A 25,572-nucleotide genomic window follows, 5' to 3' on the forward strand; every position below is an offset into this window, starting at 1 on the left:
ATATATATATATATATATATATATATATATATATATATATATACACACACACACACACACACAGGTATATGCCATATACCCTCTGGAATTCAATTAATAAGCCTGATATGCATAGTATATTGTCTGCTTTTCGTAACATTCATAGAGTATACCTTCTATGATGTATTGATACCTTCTAATTTTATGACTACAGCACTGATAATACACATTCCAAACAAAGAGGAGTACAAGGATTATTCCACACATCTGGTTTGCTATCAGAAAGGACACTCCAGCTGTAAAAACCCATGTCCCAATATTCAAAAGCAGATCCCAAAGTAGTACAATAATAACTGTCAGGAAGAAAAAGAAAGGAAAAATTAAAATCAAAAAGAGGAATATAAATAGTACTATCTAATAAGGGAAACTGAACGTATGACCAAAGAAACATTGTATACCTGTAAGGCTGCATAAATAGAATATAGTCTATGCCACAACAAAAAAAAAAAAAACAAAAAAAATTGCAGAATAAAAATGATAAAAACAAAAAAAAAAAAATTTACGAATTTTAAAATACTTCAATAAATAATACGATGGATTTTCTGTGAAGTTTGAGTTGAATTTTATTACTTTTTTTTTAAGTGGGTTACTTTATTTTATGAAAAATCATTTCTCCTACCTTCGCACTTTGTCAACAATTTAAGTCAATACTGGGCAACAAAGAAAAACGTATAAAAAAAAAAATTAATAACTCCAAGATCGGGAAATACTGAAAAATTAAGCATTCATTACAGATATAAACTTTTAATTAAAGTAGCAGCCAAAAATGTCCAAATTTATAAGAAATTTTGAGCATAATTAACACCCTTAAGACTTTAAATGCTGTATATAAAACTTGTACTGTCACTATACTGCGAGGAATATCTACTAGTTTTATTAATCTCAAATGACAAAAAAAAAAAAAAAAAATCGCTTCCTTATTCATTTCAAACGGATGCTGTGAATACAGGTTATGAAACTCTAGATCTTATAATTACGAACAACAAATAATTTCACAAAAAATTATTCAATTGGTTCATAGCAAAATGCTAAAGTACATTATATGAACAAATTAATATATATTACGTTGAATGAATATATAATATATAAAATTATAAATTTAAACTGTAAAAAATAAAATATTAATAACATGAACAATATTAATGTCAAAAAAAAAATCAATGAAGTTAATTATTGTTACCCTCCATTAAATAAAAGTAACTTAATTACTAAAACTAATTTATACTTAAGTTCGCTAAAAAAAACAATTCTTATGTTTTAAAATATATACATATACAGACAAAATTAATAAATTATTTATTTTTTACTGTAAGTAATTTCATTATTTCAACAGCAGCTTTTGAAAATTAACAATATTACTAATAGTGAAGTGAACACAAAAATACATATATCACCTTTTCTTTCATTTTCAAAATGTGGACAAATACCTCCTCTTCCTCAGTTTTCTTTGGATAAATAAACTTCTTTCTACTATACTAATGACCTGATTATAAATGAAAATAAAATGTAGGAGCACATGTAACATTGTGCCACTCTCGCTCTCTCGTTTCTTGTACTGTCAGGGACAAAGTCTCTGAAGCAGGTCATGAATAGCAATTTCAAGGCTCACTTGTAATGCCAGCATCTGACAGCTTATTCATTCAACCATTACCAATTTCTGACTATAAGAACCGCATGTCCTTTGTACCTCAATAACTAGTTTCTACACACACACAAAAATTAAATAACCTATATGTTAATTCATTTTCAAACAACTCTGATAGCAGATTTTCTTCTTTATGGATCACGATAATCACATCAACAGGAAATTGATAATTGTGTACAACTGGAGATGCTCCATAAATCACTATCACTTCAAAAAAACAGAAGTCACCATCAACATAAATTACAACATAAAATTAATTCCGGACTTACCTTTTTTTTTTTTTTCTTTTTTTTCTTTTTTTTTGACACCGTTTTAACTTATTGTTGATGATAATACAACAAAAAATGTTGAGTTACAACTCCACATCTGTCTCTACTGGTTATGCAAGGTTAACCAAGCCCAACCTTGTGAAGATCAACAGACACCCCAGAATGAATTTTTATTCGCCGGCCCTATCTAACAGACGTCTGCTCAATGTTAGTGGCCAAGACTCTCAAGGAATACTCAACTTTCTTCGGCTAATAAAGAACCACCAGTGTCGAGCACACACTACCTCCGTTTGAAAACGCAAGAGGGGTGCGCTGACAGCACGCTACACCTAAACGCTCGGTGAAATAGCGCAGTGAAATGATTTGTCAACTGTAGCGACCCTCATGCTACGTAATGGCGGCGAGTATAATACTCGCCATATACAACCGAAGCAAGAGGACGCTGAACGTTACGTGGGATGGCGCACAGGAAATTACCACTACACAAGCACGTTCCATTAAAAAAGGAAGACAAGTTTGTAATTTGGCGGTAATACGAATACACTAAATTCAAAATTAACTAAAAACACAAAATGGCATACATTTAATTTAACAAATTACGTACACTTTTTTGTATTTAAATATTGACAGAAGATGAACTCCTGTGGTGCTGTTTACTAACACTACAGAGTATTGCCGTTGTTTACCTTTAGGCGTCGTTATTTATTATTTTTTTTTTTTCTTCTGTCAGTTTGCCTTTAGATGCTTAAAAAAAGCCGAAATCTTCATTTTACCGTCACATATTCGCCCGAGAGTGAAAAAAGCCCATTAAAGTTCCTCGCTTCATCGAAGGGATTCTAATCGGAGCCTTTTCCACCCGGTGTGGAGAGGACGGTGACAATACCACTGTGCTACACGCGCAGATTTCAACATCACAAAATAATTTTTGTAATGGAAAATAATGACATTCTTTTTTGCACGACATGGGCTCACATCTAGTGAGCATGGGCTTGGCATACCCAGGGTCCTGAGCTGGATATCATCATTCGTCTCTCTCTTCGTGACTCCCTTTTACTTCTGACTTTTGTTTTCTCTCTCTCTCAGGCTAACTCAGAATTTTTTTTTCCCTGGTGCAGCAAAAGCTCCAGGCTTCCTTGCACCATATGACTAATATAATAATAATATTAATTAATGTATTAGTTTTTATTGTTATTATTTGTAGTTCTTTAAGAATGAACAGTTGAAAAACACTTCTCTGAGATGAAATATATTAAATAAATAAATAAATTTTCTGTTTATACTCCAGGACGACCAAACGGTCAGAGGAGTTTACAAGATACACAGAATACAAGAAACAGCACCGTATTCAGCAGTCACGGGCTTGAACCCCGGTCACTCAAGGCACGTGTACTTATGCACCCGCGTGGCTGACCACTAGGCTACGGCGGCCTTTACATTCATTATATCATACGCCTGCAATAAGGAAGGCATTGTAAGTATTGCCTGTAGCATACATTAACACTTGCATTATAAATTTATAATCCACTCTTTTACAGGAGAACAAAATTATTTACACAATCATAAAAATGAACATAATAAAAGGACATCACACGGTATCTATTTTGTCCTGAGGGGGGGGGGGTGTACACCCTAAATGAGTCCGGCCAAACCCCCTAAGACAAACCCTACATAGGACAAACCCCACGTACGACAAAACCCCCTCAATTAAAGTAGGACAACTAATATAAAATGTTTAAACAAGGGGTTCCCAAACTTTCTCGGTTCACGGCGCCCTTAGTGTCCCTGTAATTTTTACACGGCACTCCTAGGCCAAAAGAAATACCTAACACAGTGGCTTTCGACCTTTTAATATATACCTATATAATAATTTTATTTTTGATATAAAAGGTAAACTGCAGCCATTATCAACCCACTGCAGGATGGAAGCCTCCTCAACAATTCATGGTGAGGGAAATGGACTATAATCTGCCACACTGGTCCAGTGCGGGTTGGCAGATCGACCGTATTTAGCAGTCTGGGGCTTGAACCCCGGTCTACTCAAAGAGCGTGTGTTACTGCACTCCTGCCTACTCGACTACAGAGGCCAACCTGTATAGAGGTACTAAATAATGATCAATTATAGATCACCACAAAATTTAAAAAGATTCGGTACTATGGCTACCGTACACCTTTTTATAATGAAATAAATGTATAAATTTAAAAAATAATAATAACTTTAAGAAACTTAAACCGAAATTACACGGCACCCCAAGAATGTTGTTGCGGCACCCAGGTTGAAAACCACTGGGTCACTTTAAACCATAATTTTTATTCATATTATCTCAAATGAAAAATATTACATTCATTATATCATAAGCCTGCAATAAGGAAGGCATTATAAGTATTGTACTGTGGCATACATTAACACTTGCATTATAAATTTATAGTTCACTGTTTTACAGGAAAACAAAATTATTTACACAATCATAAAAATTAACGTAATAAAAGGAACATCACACCGCACACCCAGGGTCCTGAGCTAGATATCATCATTCTTCTCTTTCTTGGTGATTCCCTGCTACTTCTGACTCTCTCTCTCTCTCTCTCTCTCTCTCTCTCTCTCTCTCAGGGTAACTCAGAATGTTTTTTATTTTGGCTGGTGTAGCATAAGCCTCAGGCTTCCTTACACCATACGGCTAATAATAGTAATAATAAAAATAATAGTAATAGTATCTATGAAAAAGGAACATCACACCGTATCAATTTTGTCCTAGGGAGTTTTGTACACCCTAAATGGGTCCGGGCAACCCTCATCCCTTCAGGACAAAACTCCTTCAATTAGAGTGCAAAGTAGGACAAATAATAATACGAAATGTTTAAACCATAATTTTTATTCTTATCATTTGTAGTTCTTTAAGAAACACTTAAAGAACACTTCTCTGAGATGAAAAATATTACATTCATTATATCATAAGCCTGCAATAAGGAAGGCATTATAAGTATTGCACTGCAGCATACATTATCACTTTCACTATAAATTTATAGTTTACTGTTTTACCGGAAAATAAAATTATTTACACAATCACAAAAATGAACATAATAAAAGGAACATCTAAAATAGTTAGGGAAGGACGTTACGTGGTTGCTTTCCGTTAAGATTATTATATAATATAATACTACTCTTATACCATGTGAAATTAATCATTTAGTTTATTAAGCTTTCGCATAAACTACTATACATTATTATTATTATTATTAGCCATATAGTACAAGGAAGCCTGAGGCTTATGCTGTACCAGACAAGAGAGAGAGAGAGAGAGAGAGAGTAGAAGGGAATCACCAAGAAAGAGAAGAATGATGATAACCAGCCAGCTCAGGACCCTGGGTGTGCCAAGTCCATACTCACCAGATGTGAGCCCCTGAGAGTAATATGGTAGCGTTTCAGATATCATACCGATACCCATCATGAGACCGTGCAATTGGGGAAACAATAATAGAAAGGGTTACAAATTTGAATACAATTGCCAATATTATGAATATTACCATTACGGTTTGCAATTCTAAGTTTGGATTAGTTTAGATATAATTGTTCATTTGAAAATCGTAATTGTAGTGTTCATAATATTGGATTAGTTTAAATAGAATTGTCTATTTGCAAATTGTAGTTTGTAATATTCATAATATTGGTAATTGTAACGTAATATTGGTAATTGTGTTCAAATTTGTAACTCTTTCAATTTTTGTTTCCTCAACAGTAAGGTCTGATGATGGGTATCGGTAAGATACCTGAAATGTTACCTTAATGTATAGTAGTTCAGGCGAAAGCTTAATAAACTAAATTATTAATTTCACGTTGTATAAGAGTGGTATTATACTTAGTAATAACTTTAAAAGTAACATCACACCGTATCTATGAAAAATCAAACAAATAAAGTAAAATATTGAAAATATCATTAAGCGTAAGGTTTATTAAGGTTAATTATAAAGTTTCATATTATAATAAGGTAAATTTCATTTTACTTAGGCATTCCTATCCTTCGACAAACTTGGAGGAATTTCTGAATGCAGTAGGCCACAGCATCAGGTGGAAGTAAAATGAACTTTACCTTATTATAATATTAAACTTATTAATTAACCTTAATGAACGTAAAATGAACCTTACGCTTAATGAGATTTTCAATATTGTGCTTTTTTTGTTTGATTTTTCATAGATACAGTGTGATGTTCCATTTATTATGTTCATTTTTATGATTGTTTAAATAATTTTGTTTTCCTGTAAAACAGTGAACTATAAATTTATAATGCAAGTGTTAATGCATGCCACAGTACAATACTTATAATGCCTTCCTTATTGCAGGCTTATGATATAATGAATGTAATATTTTTCATCTCAGAGAAGTGTTCTTTAAGTGTGCATTCTTAAAGAATTATGGTTTAAACATTTCGTATTATTATTTGTCAGAGGAGTTTTGTCGTACACCCCTTTACGTGGTGTAGGACAAAAAGGGGGTGTAGGACAACCCCCTTGTCCTAGGGGGTGTAGGACAGCATTCTTTTTTTTTTTAGTTTCAATTTTTTGTTGAAGGGGAGGCATATTCCCCCTCTGCCCATCCCTGAATAAGCCCATGGATGCGTAAAATGTTTATACCGCAAGGTATAAACAAGCGGTTGTTTTGCGTACAGTATTTAATGACGAGGAGAGTTATTTCAAAACACAGGCAGAGTGATTTTTTTTTTTTTTTTTTTACGCTTGGAATACCTAAAGCGGCTTATGTATGTTAGCCATGTCATAAGAACATTTAACAGGTTTCTCTGTATTATCTATCCAGTAAGGTTCGTTAAAACACTAGTTTTTAGACGGACTGAACGGGGATTTGTTTACAAAGTTCAGAACGAAGTCCCGGTGCTTATAGCGAGGAAGTTACAACCCGATACCAAAAGAGGGGAAAATCACAATAGTGACAAAGTGTAGCAATGAGTGGGCCCAGGTACGAGCAGGAACATAGGTCTGAATTGTGGAGTGTCTGTTACTACAGGCGGATATGGATTCCTGCATGGCGTGGAAGGGGTGCGGCTCGTATTGCCCCGCAACCTGGTAATACCTTCTTTTTGACGATTTATCTCGGCGGACCTCGAATGAATTAAAGTTTATGCTCAGGTTATGGTAGTTTTGTAAAGAATATGAAACTATCACTTTGTAAGTAATGTTTTTATTATTAAGTAATAACTACTAATCTGGTCATACGCCACGATCCCAAAGAATTAGAGGAAAATCTTAATCAGTTATGCACAGTTAGTAAGGATTTTGGACTAAAGATGAATATGGCTAAAACAAAAATAGTGATGAACAAGTATGCCACAGAAAGGGATATAATCATTGAAGGAGCAGTAATTGAAAAGGTGGAGTCATATACTTATCTGGAACAAGTCATTAGCTGTAATAATGATAAATGGCTGGAAGTCAAGAGAAGAATAAATTTTGGATGGATAACATTCAGGAAATATAGTCAAATACTGAGGAGCAATATCTCAATTTGTCTGAAACATAAAATAATGAACCAATGTATACTCTCCACCATGACTTATGGAAGTGAAACTTGGGCACTCACCAAAAGAATGGAAGAGAAGCTGAGAACTACACAGCGACGAATGGAACGAATTATATTGGGAATCAGACTGTTAAATAAGAAGAGAAACACATGGATTAGGCAGCAAACTCAAGTAAAGGACATTCTTATCAAAACTCTAGGTATAATACTTGTGCTGTCACTAAACAGTGTAAAGAGGGAGATTAATAAGTTTTATAACTTCAACTAATAGAGCTGAAATTAAAAAAGTAAACGATTTCCGAGTACCACTCAAGAGGCAACACTCAGTAAGGTGATGAAAAGAAGACTTCTATTAAGGCTGAATTAGACACGATGTGACCATAAGCCAGTGCATATGAAAAGGAAATATCAGAAAGCATGGTCTCCAAGAGATAACTTAATATTATGGATTGACAAAATGATGCAGAAAGCAAGCTTATACATCATCAGCCTAACAAAAAAAATAAATAAATAAATACATAAATATATTTAGTATGCTCGTCCCTTCTAATAATCTCTACAAACGTTTTTTAAAATTTATTCAAACTATCCACTTCGACAACACCAGATTGAAGTTTGTTCAATCAATCATCCTCTGGTTGCAAGAAAGCTTTGCCACATCTATCCTACAACCACTCTTTTTAATTTTTAATCTCTGTCCCCTTGCGTGTGTATTCAAGAAAGAGTAAGGACGTCATCGGCAGATAGTTTACATAATTCACTTAAAGCCTTAAACACTTCAAATAACAACTGAAGCCAGTCAAATAACTTCAACCCAGCCAAATAAGTTATTAGTTATTTGGTTAGTTATTAGTTATTGGTTTAAACAAATCAATAATAGATGTTCTGTTTATGCTGCAGGACGGCCACATACTGCAAGGTCAGAGGAGTTCACAAGACACAGACAGAATAAAAAACATCATAGTCATAGCGTTGAGGTAAGACAAGACTGGTGGTTCCCCCCATGTCCGCGTTTCGTATATTGTGGGTGTGTCAGTTTACTGGGAAAGCCAGAGAATTAAAAGTGTGCGAATATTGTAACTGTGTAATGTCATGTACTGCGTCTTGCCATTTAGCCACTGGACCTCTGCTGAGGCCCAACATTTCCCCACTTTCTCCCCGTGGAGGCAGACCAGGTACCCAGTACTTTCTATTTACTCTAGCAGGTCCTGCCACCTGGTGTCCTGAGATTTCAGTGGCCAGGTCCTAAAAAAAAAAAAAAAAAAATTATAATTTCCATTGCGTAGGGTAGGGGGGGTGTCGCTCATGTTGGAAAGGTCGATAGTATGGGCGAAAGTTAATTTGGATAAGTTTAAATTTGGGTGTGTGGGGTTTACACTTGCATGAAGGCAGAGAGGGGAGGAGTCTGAAGACTGGAGGGAATAAGGCAGAAGTATGGGGACGATAGAGTAGGCGAGCCCAGTAGATCAGTGAGGCAGGCCCATGCCTCACCAGAGGGAAGAATGAGGGAAGGAAGGGTGGGGAGGCCAGGGCTCCCCCCCCAGGGAAAGGATGCAAGGTGAGTCAGGCAAGGGTGCCCAGCTCAGGTCGCCATATGGCGTTTGTCATGTTCAGGTTGTTGCATTCGCATTTACCCTCTGGCATCCTTGTGGTTGTCATATTCAGGTTGTCACAATCAGGTCATGGTGGTCTAGTCGGTATCATAGTCCTGTGTCATCTTTGTGGTTGTCTATTCAGGTTATTACATTCAGGTCGTGGTGATCCAGTCCGGTGTCACAGTCCTGTGGCATCCTTGTGGTTGTCATATTCAGGTTGTCACATTCGGGTCGTGGTGATCTAGTCCGGTGTGGTTGGATCATCTCCTGGGCACGGAGTCCTATATGACTGCCCTTGTGTTCCATCGCGGTTTGCATCAGGATGGTTTGTGATATTCATGATTATCAGTTGTTTTGTCTACGTTTTGCCGCGCCTCGAGGTTGTAGTTGTCCGGATTTTATATGTTTCATCTGGTAGTCTAGTTGAGTTGTATCTGGTGGAAGGTTATCTTCCTTGCGAATAGTTTTTGTACGAATTCCGTGAAGGCTAGGTAATCCCCCCCCCCTAGTGTCCAGCAGGGGCTGTTCTTGCCTCTAAGTGAGTAGATTAGTTTGGTGATTAGTATGCTGCGTGGGTCGTCGAGCTGGTAGTCGTAAATTAGATACTGCCATCTCTCAAGCCCTCCGCAGGCACATGAGGGGTCCTCCAGGATCCCAAGAAGCGAGAGTTTTGCATTTATGGCCCCATGGCCTGTAAAACAAGTACGTTGGTTGTAAACCAGGGGAGAACCAGTCGTGTATCCTAGGATATATCCGGGTTACGTCCGGTATAAATCCGGACGTAACCCGGATTTATACCACCCTCCTGCTAAAAACAAACTTCAGCACATCTGTTCTGCAACCACCCTTCCTCAATCTTAATCTGAGCAAAAGCATTGAATTGCTCAAACTATTCAAAGCCTTAAACACCTCAATCAGATCACCTCGCAGGTGCCTAGTCTCCAGACGCTGCAATTTGCAGAACTTAAGCCTTTCTTGGTAAGACATCCCTTTGTTCTCCTCTCCAATATCGTTGCACTTCTCTGTAGTTGCACTTGTTCCAGCAGCTTCCACATTGTTCCTAAAAGGAAGCCTCCAGACCCAAATGCAGTATGTAAAGATATACATATTGATATTTATTACTTAAAGCGATCCCAGCCAACCAATGGCAACCCCGCTGTCAGTTACACATAATTTAGCAGTACTCTTATATACTCCCTCTCCTGTTTGCCCAAGTACAGGGAGGGAAAAAACCTGCCATGACCAAAAAAGATTGATATGAACAAATTGAAAAATAATCAAATTACATAAAAAATAAAACATACATATAGTGTATAGTGTATAGTGCGTTCGTGTCTAACGGCACCAGGGGTTTCCCCATCTCTTAGCCATGTCATTGTGGATGTAACAGTTCACTGTAAAGGCCAGAGATTTAAAAGTGTATGGATATTGTATGAGTGTAGTGTTGTGTATCGTTGTTCTTCTGGCCATTTAGCCGCTAGACCCCTGCTGGGGCCTAACGTTGTCCACACTATGCCTCGTGGAGGCAGACCAGGTACACTAGTATTGAAATATTTACTCTGGCAGGTCCTGCCACCTAATTTCCTGAGATTTCAGTGGCTAGGACCTTAAAAAAAAAAAAAAAAAAAAAAAATATATATATATATATATAATAAAATGAAATTTTTTCGCTCAGTGGAGGTTAAGAAAATTGTGTAGAAAGGCCAAATGAGTTTACTGTGAACGGAATTAAATTTAGTCATTATTAAATTTTAAGTTATGTGGAGTACACTTGCGTATTAGATAGAGGTGGGGGGAGACAGAAGGCTGGGGGAAAAGACAGAAATATGGGGACGATAGAGAAGGCGACCCCAGATAATCGGCGGGGCAGGCCCATGCCCCACCAGGCGAAGAGGGGAGTGGCAAGGAGGTGAGGGGACGGAAGATACCGTCCCCTCCCCCTGCCGGGGGAGAGAGGAAAAGATAGGACCATGCAAGGGAGCATGGTTTGAGAGCCAAGATGGCGAGCAGCAAGCTGCAGTTGGTCTTCAGTGGACTTGGTGTTCCCATTTGGGATATCACTCATGGGACAAGGTCCCGTCTAGTTTAGTAAGTCAGTTCTTGTCCTTTATTAAGTAGGTTCAGTTGTTATTCCTGGTTGTCATGTATAGGGTTCAGTTCTGCTCCATTGCAGCGAGCACTCGTCTTCTTGCGAACAGCTCTTGGGCGTAGCAGGAGAAAGCCAGGTACACTTGTTTTGTTTCCAGTATGTTGTGTTCCCGTCCTCTAGGACAATATAAGATCTTTGTTATTAAGATGTTGCGGAGGTCGTCATAAAGCTGGCAATCATACATTAGATGTTGCCAGCTCTCTAGACCACCACAAACACAGGTAGGGTCCTCTTCAATTCCCAAAAGGCAAAGTTTGGCATTGATGGCGCCATGTCCGGTGAGAAGGTATGCTGCATGGAGTCCAGGTGAGAACCACGTAGGGTAGACCCTGCCGACGTCAGGTATAAACTTTCTGGTTATCTCCCCTGTATGGCAGTTTGTCCATCTCTCTTGCCACACCTGCAGCAGGTGAGCGTAGAGCCTCTTCTTTTCAGCGGTGCGGTTATTTGCTGGGTCAGTTGTATGTCCGAGACAGGTCCTTGAGGTGCCCTTTGCAAGATGGTAAAGTAAACCTTTGCCCACAATCTCCAGATCAAGGGGGAGGACTCCGGTCAAGACCTGTAAAGCGTGGGTGCTCACCATGCTGCAGGCACGAGAAGTAAATAGTAGAATCGACCTTTGGGTTGAGTTGATGATACGTCGGTTGACTGCGGTAGTAGCCTTGTGATACCATACGCCAGAGGCATATGTGATGATAGGTATGAATATGGCTTTGTAGAAGATATGTAGCGTACGCCGGCCAAGGCCCCAGTCCCTTCGAGCCACCCTAGCAACGAGGGCAGCATATTTCCTAATCTTGGTTCGGATGTTTTGTAGGTGGTCTTTGAAGGATTGGTTGTGGTCAAGGATGACCCCTAGATACTTGAGTTGTTTGGAGAATTTTATTGTCCTCTGGTTTATCTTAATTTGAGGAGGCCGTCTTAGGTCCAAGTTCCCTTTCATCAAGGCTGAGTTGGTTTTTTCTGGTGATATTCTCAGGTGATTCTGTTTTATATATAATTAAATTTCAGACAAAGTCCAAACTTCATTGGAAAGATTTGCATCTGTTCACAGTCTGTTGGAAAGCCAGCAGCGCTAGGAGCCGCCCAGAAGAGAAATTCCAGCACAAGGAGCTGGAGTTGCAGTGGATATAGCAGACTCAAGCCTCCACGATTTCACAGAATTCTAGGTAATTCGGCTTACACCATACCGCATTACAAATCCAAGGCTACTAGATGCAGAAGAGTCTTCCGACTAAGAAATATTGCAGTTGCAAAGGCGTGGAAAGCCAAGAAGTTCTCCTGTTTATCAACTAGAATTGTCTCGCAGCCTTCTGCCATAAGATTGAGATTACTAACCCGAGATACCAATTCAATTAGTAGATCGCAGTACTCCTCACAGTTGTACATAATATATTCCCATGATTCTCTTTCGCCACAATGGCAACTAGACCTTTCATTAATTCCTAAATCATGCAACTTTGCATTAATCGAACCATGACCAGTTAATAAGAACATAGCTTGTAAGTTTGGGGAAAACCATTTGAATTTTATCGAAGCTGCATTTCTTAAATCTGGAAAAAAATTTTGTGTAATGTGCCCTTTATCACAAACACTGCAACGCTCTTGCCAGACTTTTACCAAAGCATCCCGGATTCTTGTCCTTTCCTTCCTGGGATCTGCCAAAATATCCACCTGTATATTCAGAAAAGAACAGGGAATGCCACGGCGGATGAAGTAAGCCAATGCACAATACAATAAATGCAGATCAATAGGCAATTTTCCAGTCACAATCTGCAAAGCTGGGGTCGACACAGTTCTGCATGCCATGCACATCCTAAGGAGCGTTACTCTTTGAATGGAACTGAGCTTTCTAGTAAATACTTTTCCACTTACACGTTCAAACCAAATTGGTGCACCATACGTTACCATGGGTATAAATACACATTCATATAGCAAGTTTAGCGCTTACCTTTTATTCCCCAGCAAACTCTAGTGATTTGAGTAATCATCCCAATAAATTTCCTCACCTTTTCTGATAGATAAGTAACATGTGAGTTTAAAGTCAAGTCAAGTCAAAGATCCGTCAAACATAATGCCTAGATATTTTAATTGCCTTGCCGATTTTAGGCTCGACCCATTCATTCTAACAACCGGGGGTCTTCTACTCGAAAATTGATCCTTAAAGACCATTGTCCTTGTTTTGGTTCCTGATACAGTCAGTTTATGTAACCTACACCAGTTATTAAGTTCAAACAAAACCTGCTGCGACCTGGTTTCTAGTTACATCCGTGTATTTCCTTCAATAAGCAATACAAGATCATCGGCATATGCCACCATCTCTGTATGCTCGAAGTCCCTACGCAACCGATCCTTGTGGGCATTTCCTGGTCACCTGTCGTACAATAGAATCAACCGACGACTTAACAGACACTGTATAGTGCGTGAAGTAGTCCTTTACCACCCTAAAGATCTTAGCTGAACAGCCTGCAAGTCTCATCATCATAAGAACGCTGCTCCATTGAATGGAGTCAAAAGCTCCCTCAAAGTCAATAAAGATTCCAAGGACATACTTACTGTTCGAGCCTAATATATAGTTTCGCAATGCCCGAAGCGCATCTTCTGTTCCACGACCTGGAGTAAAACCACATTGTCTGCCAGATCAGCCTAAGTTTTTTTCAGTATAGTCAGTAATCCGTCTCACCAGCATCCTTTCATGTAAAGATAAAAGATATCCAGTCTTACAAATATACTTCTCTTAGTAAGAATAATGTGTGGGAGTAAAGCACTTAAAACTTCATATCTGATTGCACAATTACTCTCAGTTTTTTTTTTTTTTTTTTCACTATCCTGAGTGTAGTACATAAATCTGGGGTTACTGTAACCCATATGTAGTACTTTGCATTTATCAATGTTAAAAAAAAAATGTTCTTGTATATATTCTGAAACGACCACCAAGTCAGATCGTATTTAGCAATCACTCGTTTGAACCCTGGTCCACTTAAACAGCTCGTGTTATTGCACTCGCGCTCCTGACCACTCGGCTAAGTCAAGTCTGAACATCATTTCCCATTTCTCACCCTAGCTGCCCAACTTTTCTAGATTCTGTTGTAGTAGCATACTTTCAGTAACCACCCTGCACAGTAATCAACGCTTGGATCAGCTGCAAATTTGGACGTTAGCCTAATATGTCGAAATGCAGTAATTTGCCTCCATTTATGTGTCGTTTCATTAAAGTCTTTTTTTGTTTTTGTTTTTAAAGAAAACCTAAAACATCTGTTACCTTAATCTTTAATGGCCATCACACATGTTTATAATCATCACATATTATCATTATCAGCATTGGATGTTATCCCAATAAACAAAAAACATATTGGAAACGAGACATTATTCACAATGAATTAATAAGAATGAGAAGATATTACTTCACTATTGTATTAACTATAATTTTATGGTGTATTTATTGTGTATAACTTTTGTAAGCGTTCATAAGTTATACAAAAGCCACACAGTACATGAGCATCATCAATGGTGATGTTTCAGTGTTGCACCCTTTCGTTTAAAAAAGAGTGGAAGTGGAGCCGAGAAACTCTCCTCTCGAGACCGACTACCTCGTCTACAATGCAAAAGCAAGACAAAAAAAAAAAAAAAAAAAGAACATAAAACTCCTCCTGTCATGGGGGAGGGTCTTTATTGGTTGGTTTGTTGTAGTAGAACTTTATATACATCTTAGTCCACATTACTCAGCACGTAATATGTGTCTGTAAATTGCTAGCGTGGGTTTCGATTTGCTGTTTTCTAGACGACAAACCCGAGTTTCTTGGAGGAAAACCACGCTACCCTCACCTGAGACCTCAATCACGTCGTGGAAAGGACCATAAAAATTCCTCGCGGCATTGACGGGATTGGAACTAAAGTCTTTTCCACCCGGCGTGGGGAGGACGAGGATTTTACCAGCTGTGCTACACAGCAGGGTTATGAAACGTTGGCTGACTGCTGACGTTGCGCCACAGAATGATGTAGGATTGCTGATACTGGATTATGCTAGTGTGAGATAAAGATAGACCGGAATTGACTGCAGACATTGTGTCTTGCCACAATGTTGAACTGTTGCTGTTGTTAATGATGCTTGCCTAAGAGCCAGTGTTGGATTGCCATTTGGTAAATGCTCACGACTGTAACAAAGGGAATTAAAAGGGCAGAGCACCCATCGCATTCCCATCACCGGATCTTCGGTGTCAAGCAGCGCCCACCGATCTTGACAGTTGATGGTACGTTTGGTCTTACCGCGTGGCGTGGGATTGCTGACACCTACAACTGGGGACTGGTGTGGGAATTGGTCATGTCTCAGACCCACTGCGGGCCCAGCCATTGTTGGACTGGCGACCTACCTCCACATAGGCTGCCCTACCCAATGACTTTATTCTTCTTATACCATGTGTGGCTCCCTTATTATCCCCTGTTTAGTTTCAACTAAAGGTAGCGGGTATAATGTGCCCCATCTTGCCTCCCCTCTCCCAAACTCCAATCCATCAGTTGTTTTTGTTGTTTGCAGGGTTTTACGAGCATCAACGGCTATGGCCATATTGCTCTGAATATTCTGTCTGTAAACTGCGTGTGTTCTGTGATCGATATTCTGTTTGCTGTACGAAAAACCTGAGTTTTCAGGGGAGAAAAACCATTCTACCCTCGCCTGAGACTGACTAACTCAACCATGTTGTGAAAAAGGTCCGTTAAAATTCCTCATCTTCGACGGGACTCGAACTGAGATCTTCTATACCTGGTGCTGGGAGGACAGCGTCGTTAGCAATTTGGCTGCCCACGAAGCTCCAACCGGCTAATGCCTCCCCCATCATCGTAACTGTAACTACTAGTTATTCATCTGGGCTCATAGGCGAGATGAACAACATACCCCATTACTAACATTACACAAAGACACACTAACTTACAGTCTTTGACCTATACTCTGGCCGGTAGACCCTCACACCACAGAACGGGAGCACTTAATTATGTTGGCTGTTGTCGGGATACTGGCACTTGCAGGTCTCTCCTCACAATCATTCCATGTTCGCAGTCTGATAGATCTCGACGCTGACTGACTCATTTTTCCTCGCATACACTCAAAATGATCACCAAGTATGCAAACTACAATGTTATATCAGACGTTCCCGACTTTGAGCCTTCATCAGCAACACAGACCAGTCTATTTCTATACAAGGGGGTATTACTAATGCAAAGCTAATCAAGTGTGTAATGAATATAATAATAAGTAGTCTGATATAATAACTCTCAATTGCAAGCTCCGATAACACATCGCAACATAATAGAAACGGAAATGCAACTCAGGAACTCAAACAAAATCATATAAAACAGGACACCACTCAGGAAATATTATACGTACGAATCCAACATAATTATATCTTCACAAAAATGTAAATAACGTAATTAAATAGTACTGTTTAGTATAATGAAAATCAATAAAATAATATAATGTGTAATTATTCTCGCGTGGCGTGCCGTGGCGCTAGTTGTTGATTGTTTCCAATTGATATTTGTGATTTTGTGTAAATAGGCTTATCAATTTATTCAGTTTTCAAGTTTTTATGTCTATTTTTTGTGTCCTTCTTCCTGTGTTATAATGAATTGGTCAGTTTACTAAAGCCTGTAATAATCTTTAATTTCCTATGATTCCTTAATCATCGAAAAAAAAGTTTTAATTCCATTGTTCATTTAACTCAGGTTAGACCATTATCAATTTGTTAAGCCTATTTATAATTAATGCTTAAATGCAAATGATGTTTAAATGTAAATGCGCTATCATTATGTCATATTTAAATTGCACTTTGTCACCTTGTCTCATAAACAGTCTCTTGTTTTCATGCTGCAATATATTAATTAATATGCATGATTTATGCTATACAGTCGATTTTATGATTCTTTTCTGTAAATACCTTCTAAATGTTTTAAATAGAAGTTGCCTTCACTAACCTCACTGTTAGGTTTTAAATTTAAATTTAATTTTTTTTCATGTTTGCGCCCCAGGCAAAGCTTGCATCTTAAATTGCAAGTACGTAATTTTAAATTATTTTGAATTGCAATTTAAATACGTACTTGCAATTTATTTTAAATTGAAGGATGCAATTTATTTTAAATTACAAGTACAAATACAAAAAAAAAAAATGTTTTAGCACACAAATAATTTTGAATAATCTTGTGATTGGAATGTTAAAACTGAAGTCTTTTAAAAGTTTCAATTTCAGGCACATCAAAATTTCACTTTGTGTGCCTGAAAAGGCACACAAAGTGAAATTTTGTCACCAATTCCTTCAGGCCAACAACGATAAAAATCTTCAAAATATAAAATAAAAGTAAAATATTATCAGAAATTTATAAGAAATAATAAAAATTGCGCAAACATGCTATTACTCACTCGACGTAACGTATCCAGCTGTAAACAACACGCTGCCAACTAAGAATAACAAGATTTTTTTCTTAGCCAAAAATATCACTAAATTTTAAAAAGAAAAATAGAACAACATATAAAAAGAATAAATAAATAAACAAAGTATATAAATTTTTTATAAGACTTTATAATTAATTAAAATTCATCTTAAAATAAATGTATTGTTATTTAATTATCTTAAAATAAAGAATAAAGAATATATAAATTGTCAGTTGCATTTTTTACATGGGTTAAAAAACTAATCTGTATAAAACTGCCCCTCAAAGGTCAGTACTGCGCCCTAGGTGGCTGCCTATTTACCCTAATGATAGCACCGACCCTGGGCCCAGTCAATATGCTGTTGGCATACCAATTTAAAATGGCTCATAAAGGCCCTACTCCAGTCAACTGCAAAAGTGGATATGCAAGATGACACTTTCAACAGTTCAAAAGATTGTTGTTATTGTTATTTGGTTTTTAGGAGCATTAGCAACTAAGGCCATATTGCTCCAGGAATATGCGGTGGTCATTCCCTTGACCTTTCCGCATCCTCCGTATTTGGTGGTGACGGGCTCGAACCCCGGTCTAATCAAGAAGCGTGTGCTACGCACTGCTGCTCCTTCCCACCTGGCTACGGAGGCGCACTTCAAAAGAATTTATCACCTCAACAAATGCTAGACGCCGATTAACATGATGTAAGGAGTGCGAATCCTGGACTGTAGAGTAGTGGAAAACAGTCTTATGGACGGACGAGTCGAGGTTCGCACTCTACCAGTCTGATGGCCGTTCCTGAGTGTGGCAAATGCCAGGGGAACAGTTCCTTCCTGATTGTATCCTCCCAACAATGAAGTTTGGTGGAGGCAGTGTCATGGTATGGGGCTCTTTTCATGGTTTGGCTTGGGCCCATTAGTCGTTATCGACAAAACCATGAATGCTTTGATGACCTTAACCAGGCCATCCTGGACAATTATGCACTTCCAACATTATGGCAATACTTCGGGGAAGGTCCATACCTGCATCAGCAAGAAAACGCGCAATGCCATACTGCTCGGGTCGTAACAGAGTGGTTGAGGACATGGGTGCGGAAAAGTTGTTTGGCCAACCGAGAGAAATGATCTGAACCCTATCGAGCATCTTTGGGATGTATTGGATCGTCGGGTACGTGCACATCGAGATCGCACAAAAAAAAAAAAAAAAAAAAGGCCGAACTGGTGGCTGCGTTAAAGGCTGAGTGGAGGAATATATTACCTGACATTTATAAAAAACTGGTTGAGTGTATGCCTCGAAGACTGAAGACCGCGTTAAAAAAAATATTTCATCGCAAAATGTTAAATGCCACAATAAATGCCCTTTTTTTGTCCAAAGGCAAGTGTCCGGATATAAATGGTAGGGCAGTGTACATATATCCAATAATTGCTTGTGTAATCCAATAATCGACCAAAGAACACATGCAATTTATGGACAGCAATATGGCCTAAGTAGCAGATCCGCTTAAACCGTACAGCAATAACTTGTACGGAAACATGAGGGCTGCCTTGGACATGTCTTCAGGAGATAGTTTGCGTGTTTGGATCTGTCTCCTCAGAGCATATGAGTCAGTTGTATGTTTTTATATGTTTTAGTGTTTTTACATATCTGTAACTTAGGCCTTAATGCGCCATGTATAATATGTCTGTTAATTTGCGTATGCTCTGTGAGATTTACTGTTTGCTGGAAAAAAAATGCAGTATGGTGTTTCTCCCAAATTTTGGGGAAAAAAAAAAAAAAAAAAACATGTTGGCCTCGCCTGAGACCGACTAACCCAGCCACCTTGTGAAAAAGATCCATAAAAATTTCTAGCGTCATTGACGGGATTCGAACGCAGATCTTTTCCATCGAACTCTGGTCTTTTCCATCCGATGTGGAGAAAATAGCGATAATACTATGCTACCCATGAGGGTATGTGAGTCAGACTTTTAACACTGTAAGGACAGTGGGAACTATGGCGCAAGCAGATCATGACATTTATAATGATGGTTATCTTGAAATCGAGAGTCTATGTGTGAGATAAATGCAAAATACATGGGTTCCAAAAGTTGGATGTTTCTACCTAGTTACCGAATATTTCTTGCATATTTGTTTGTGTATATTTAATACAATGTATTCGTGGCTTTCTATTTGTTCCTTAGCTTTTGATAGCCGTGTAAGTATATTCTGCCAAGGTGTCTTGGAAAAAGTGTCTTCCAAGAACAGCATTCCTCGGTCAGTGCTGAATCTCACCGATGGCGGGTAGCATTTTGTGCCGAGCTAGTGAGGTTTGTTCTTTATAAAAAAAAAAAAAAAAAGCAAGTCATGGGACCCAAGGGTCCCATGACTTTTGTTACGATAGTGTTCATAATCTCCTACGTAAATAGTGTTCATAATGTAAATGTAAATAGTGTTCATAATAAGCATGTGGTTTTTATAAATGACACCCACCCGTTTATATAGACGGGTGAGGTGTCATTCATAAAAACCTGTGTCTGTAAATTACGTGTATTCTCCGGGGGTTTATGTCTGTAAATTGCGTGTGCTCTCTGGTTGATTTGCATGTTTTGCTGGACGAAAAATCCCCAGTTTCTGGGGGAGAAAAAACCTTGCTATCTACGACTGAGATCGGCTAACTCAGACACGGATTGAAAAAAGCCCATTAAAGTTCCTTGCGTCACTGGGGGTTAATGGGATACAAACACTTACTTCCTTTCATAGAGAGAGGAATTGAGTCCACTTGAATTGAGCCTCCTTAGCACAGTTAGGTTGAAATGTTTTCAGCTGTGGCCACAGTAACCTCAAGAGAAGTTGATGACAGGACTTCGTAGTATTCTGTCTTTCTGTGGTTCTCTTCTCCTGAAACTCCTGAGACATTAAACCAGTGTGCCACTTCCTCCTGAGACTGCTGTCCGCAGCGATTGTATTTTACAAAAGTACTGGTCCGCGATTGATTGGAAATAAAAGGAACTGGTCCTTCACCAAAGAGAGAAGAACTGATCTAAACGACGATGACTTGCCAACCTGAGTACTGGAGATGTGACTGTCCCATTGAGCATGCCAAAAAAAAAACGGGAATGAAGTGATGTGGTCGCAACCGTGTTTTTCTAGGCGTTAATAATTTGAATAATTTGTGGCTCTGATTGGATACTCGGAATTTGCATGTCATGATGCTTATTATATCAAATATTGGCCTTCTACGTCATTTTTCTCAATAAAATATACCCTCGTGGTAGCGCAGTTGATAGGATCGCCGTTCTCCCCACACCTGATGGAAAAGACCTTAGTCTGAATCTTGTCGATCGGGAAGAATTTTTATGGATTCTTTTTGCACAATGTGGCTGAGTTAGTCGGTGTCAGGCAAGGACAGTATGATTTTTTCTCCCAAAAACTCTGGTTTTTCGTCCAGACGAACAGAAAATCGACCCCTGACCACACGCAATTGGAGCAACATGGCCTTAGTGCCGATGCTCCTAAAAAAAACAACAACAACAATAAACTATTCATGAAAAACATTTTGTTGAGCAGTGTATAATCGCCATCTTTCCCACACCTGGTGGAAAAGAACTCAGTTCGAATTGCGTCAATAACATGAGGAATTTTTATGGACTTTTTCACAAAAGAACTGAGTTCGAATTCCGTCGATAACATGAGGAATTTTTATGGACTTTTTCACAAATGTCGCTGAGTTAGTCAGTCTCAGGCAAGTATAGGATAGCGCAGGTTTTTTTTTCACCCAGAAACTCGTTTTTTTGTCCAACAAACAGCAACTCGATCACATAACACGCAATTAACAGATATATTATATACTGCCGAACATGGCCCAAGTTGTTGATGTGCGTAAAACCCTGCAATAATTGACACAACAACCATGTCAAATTCGCTGACTTCTTTTCCTCCTGACTTGGTGCCACCCACATGTCAGCGCAGTGCCCACTACAATATGTACATAATCAGTTTGCCTTGAAAGTAATAATTATAGTATTAGTCCTGTTTATCCGACGCGATGAAGAACGGCCCTTATTCGGTTAAAGCAGGGAAACATTAAAATTATAGATTTAATTTTGAATTATTTTATTATTTTTATTATTATAATTTATTTTATTTATTTCGAATTATATTTTCACTTGAAAAGCTTATATTAATTTACTTAAAATTAATAAATTTCATATATTTAGTAGTGAAATACGATGTTTCACACCTTCATTTTTTTATGAACCTCAATTTTTGGCTGCTGTATTATAAATTTTTTGTTCTGGATTTGATCTGTTCCCTTCCCTTCTTCTTCATGGCTAAATGCCATGAAGTAAGCACATCATTTCTACTACTACCATGGCCTTTTTAATTCATCGTTTTAATTATATCTCATATCGTAAATACCTTCACAACGAGTTTCCATGGTATTGCACTACCTCGAATAAAAAGCCCTTCACCTATAGTGAAGACTAATGTTACTTACTCTTGGCGGCTTACTGTCAGACGGCACCGTTTCGAAGCTTATGGGCTCCTCATCGGTTGGTGGGTAAGGAAGTACCCTGTTGTTGTAATAGTGACAACCCAGTAATGAAGTATAACTCCACAATATGAGAGATGCCTGATGGTGTGCGCGGTTTAAACTAAAAGATATTTCTTGGCTAAATTCTTACTTATTCTCGGCGGATACCCGAAATGTTAAAAGCAACATTTCGGGTATTCTTATTTATGTATCGTTAATTAACTGCAGTGAACTTATTAATGAATATTTAAATCACATATCAGAGAAATGGGTGTACTTAAATAAATCTTGCCTGATATATTTCTGAAATAATGAAACACCTTTTAACGTCATCATAAGACATTCACGTCCCATATTTCTGCATTCTTTTGACATTTCTTGAACTTAGCATTCTCGGCTCTTCTAGGAAAATTGGGTACCACGAAAAATAATCGTTGCTTTGACAAATATCGTACAGTAGTATTATTGACTTTCTGTAACAGCTTGTCACTGAAAAGATGAGTAATAACCCGAGTGCCCAAACTTAATTAGGGCATGCAGTGAATGGTTTAATTACTGAAATTGGTCAGAATCGGTCATTGTTGGTTGCTTAAAATTTTCTCTTGCTTCTTTGGTATTTAACCACGCAACACTTGAATTGGAAATGAGAAATCTCATGTTCGTATAAGAGTGGAGAGAAGTGGATTGTGATATTCAGTAAATGTAGACTGATTAGTGTTGTCACTTTTAATTTATAGCGAATATGTGTAGCTTTAATGTTTGAATGAGGACACAGTCCTGTTCCAGCCCAGCGGTTGAAGGAAATTAAATAATCAAAGTAACCACCATAGTTAAAGAAAGCATTCATTGGATGATGTTATTCATTCGCTCAATTTAATTAAAGGACGCATTTATTAGCTAATGAGTTTAGTATACAGTTTCATTAAAATACAATTACGCGTAAGTAGAATAATGACATCAAAATAAATAATTCAACAAAAATTGTATAAAAAATAAATAAAAAATCCAACAAGGAGTGGAGTTTAGATAAAATGTCAAGATACATTACGAGTAGGAATGCATCTCTCTAGATGCATTCAAGGAAGAAGCCTCCTAGAAAAAAAACTTCCAGCCGCCTGTTTGCACTACATTGAATGTCTGATTGAATTGTAACCAGTCTTTTTTGCCCTGGACCACTTTTAAATTCCATTTCCCCCTAGTTTGTAAGTAACTGTTGAATTTCTGTTCCTTAGATGCAAAACCTTACACATAGAAGCATAAAACTTCAGTTGCAATTTTTCGGACAATTGTGCAAGTCATTTTGAAGCAGAGTGGCCTGGTCCTGGTTGATAACTACCCTTCCCACCTTTAAATCAGCAGCGACCTTTGACAACATTTCTTACACTCCTTTAAAATGTTATTAAAGAAAATAAGAAACAGTAGTAGTAGCCCCAACACTGATCCCTGAGGGACTTCACTTTCTGCTCCTAGTCCACTCTGAAGTACGCCATTTAAGACCTTGCTTTGTTTGCTGTCTTTTAGCTAGTTTGATCCAACGAGGGATCTTGTTGTTTATCCCAGTTTGTTCCCGTTTTTATATTAGCTTTTCGTTGATTATGAAGTCTTTGGTCATTTTTAAAATATATCACTTGAAAATATGGTTTTCACAAATGAAATTATACATGTGTAATCTGTAATGGATGTTTTTTTTTTTTTTTTTTTTAGCGAAGAGAAAACAATGTAGTCAATCTTGCCACCACCAAAGTGATTTATACATAGCAAAGAACTTACTGGCATTAAAAAGATTCAGTATGTTCACTGTGCTGGTCTAAAAGTGTAAAAAGACGGGGCACATGACATTACTGATCAGCAGTGTACCAAATTTTTTCTTGGGTGCAGTACTGCCCAACAAGATTTCCAGAAGTGAAGACAATGATAAATGCAATATCTTGATATGTCTTTATGATATTCTTACACATACTTTTATTTTGTATTTTTGAAAACTGACTAAGTCTGTGTACTGGAATTCTGTCCCATAATTCAGAAAGTTAGCTTGCAAAATCTGACATCAGATTTGGAACTGAATCCTCTAATAACCGTAGAGAGGACTGTTTATATATGTCTAGTGAGCAGTTTGTTCTGTTCCAAATAGAGACTTAACCCAAGCAGTTTCTGACGGCATTGCTGTTTATCTTCCATGTCCGATTGCTTGAATTCCCCGGGAAACAAATTACCCATCAGTAGTGTGCACAAGTAACGGGACACTTGGGAATTTATGGTGCCTCCGGTGAGGTGATAGGTGTGGGGGAGGGTGGGATTTGTATGTAGCTGTCAGACGCTCCCTGTCTTACTCACTTGAATGAAAGCGGTAGTCGCCGCATTTTCGTCTGACTTTTGCTTCCCATTTCATAAATCAAATTAAGCTTTAGTAATGACTCTGAAGTGATTCCTTCGGGGGAAATTGCTGCCTTACCACCCTCTCTTTTCTTCTTTCGTTCCCTTCGTTTACTCAATGTTTAGAGTCCGCATGGCGTAACGTAATGCTCCGCATTTCTTTGGTTACTCATATATTTTCTTCTGCCACCATAACATCTGATTGTTGTGACATACGCTGTCTTCATGTTTTCCCTGCTGTTTACGACAACGAAAACACCCATCTTTCATCGCTCATGTTATCGCTCAAATGGTTTGCTGAACAAACTGGTGCTTTTACAGAAAAAGAAAATCCAACGTTTTTCATTGCAGTGATATCTCTATGAAGGGATGGCGGCGAAAAGAAAGATTTATTAAAAAGCATTGTTATTAACATGACAGGTCGCTGACCCTGTATCATTGGTTGGGCGCCAGTGTTATGGGGTCAGCTTATGACTCTAAGTTGCGCCCTATAGGACTTTCATTACTACCTATGAGTGCGGGATTTAGTCAAACAGTGCGTGAACAGTTGTGGCCCTCCTCCTTCTCGTGTCATGGACAGGTATTCAGACAGAAAGCAGCTTTCCTGGTGATTGCTGCTTCCTGGTAGCAGAATGGTCAGAAACTGTTCACATGTACATAGATCCACATTTTTCGGGACATGTCCAGGCAAAGCTAGTCCTTGGGGAGGAAAGAGCAGTATGTGAAATGCATCCTGGTTCCGCCCGAACTGGAAAGGAAGGACCACAAATGCCAACAGATGGAAGGTTCCTCCATAGAGGGAAAGAAGAAACTTCTGCTGCCCTTTTCCCTAACATTAAATCTCGCACCTGGGTCACTGTAGTTTAGGACTGGCCCTGTACAAAGGGTACTAGGAAAGTTTTGCAATATGACGCAACAATGAATCGCAGGAAGCTGCTTGTTGCTGCATGTTGAGACATGTTCATACGTGCATAGTAGCCGCCGCGCCAAGTCGATGGGCTCAGTTATTCATTAGTAGTGAAAGTGTAAAGTGCTTGCGATGGCATCGTGGT

The 25,572-nt window shown here is 38.3% G+C and overlaps 1 protein-coding gene across 1 annotated transcript in view; it reads right to left on the reverse strand.

Moving 5' to 3' along the window:
• Positions 1-1,451, reverse strand: part of krz (beta-arrestin protein kurtz) — a 363,906-nt gene extending 362,455 nt beyond the window's left edge. The window contains exon 1 of the mRNA XM_090377575.1: positions 1,434-1,451. The gene's annotated coding sequence lies outside the window, so the exon portion shown is untranslated. The remainder of the gene's footprint in view (positions 1-1,433) is intronic.
• Positions 1,452-25,572: the final 24,121 nt, after the last annotated feature.

This window comes from Mastigoproctus giganteus, chromosome 1 (genome assembly GCF_048544385.1).
Source record: "Mastigoproctus giganteus isolate SK-2022 chromosome 1, ASM4854438v1, whole genome shotgun sequence".
In the NCBI taxonomy this organism is placed as follows: Eukaryota; Metazoa; Arthropoda; class Arachnida; order Uropygi; family Thelyphonidae; genus Mastigoproctus; species Mastigoproctus giganteus.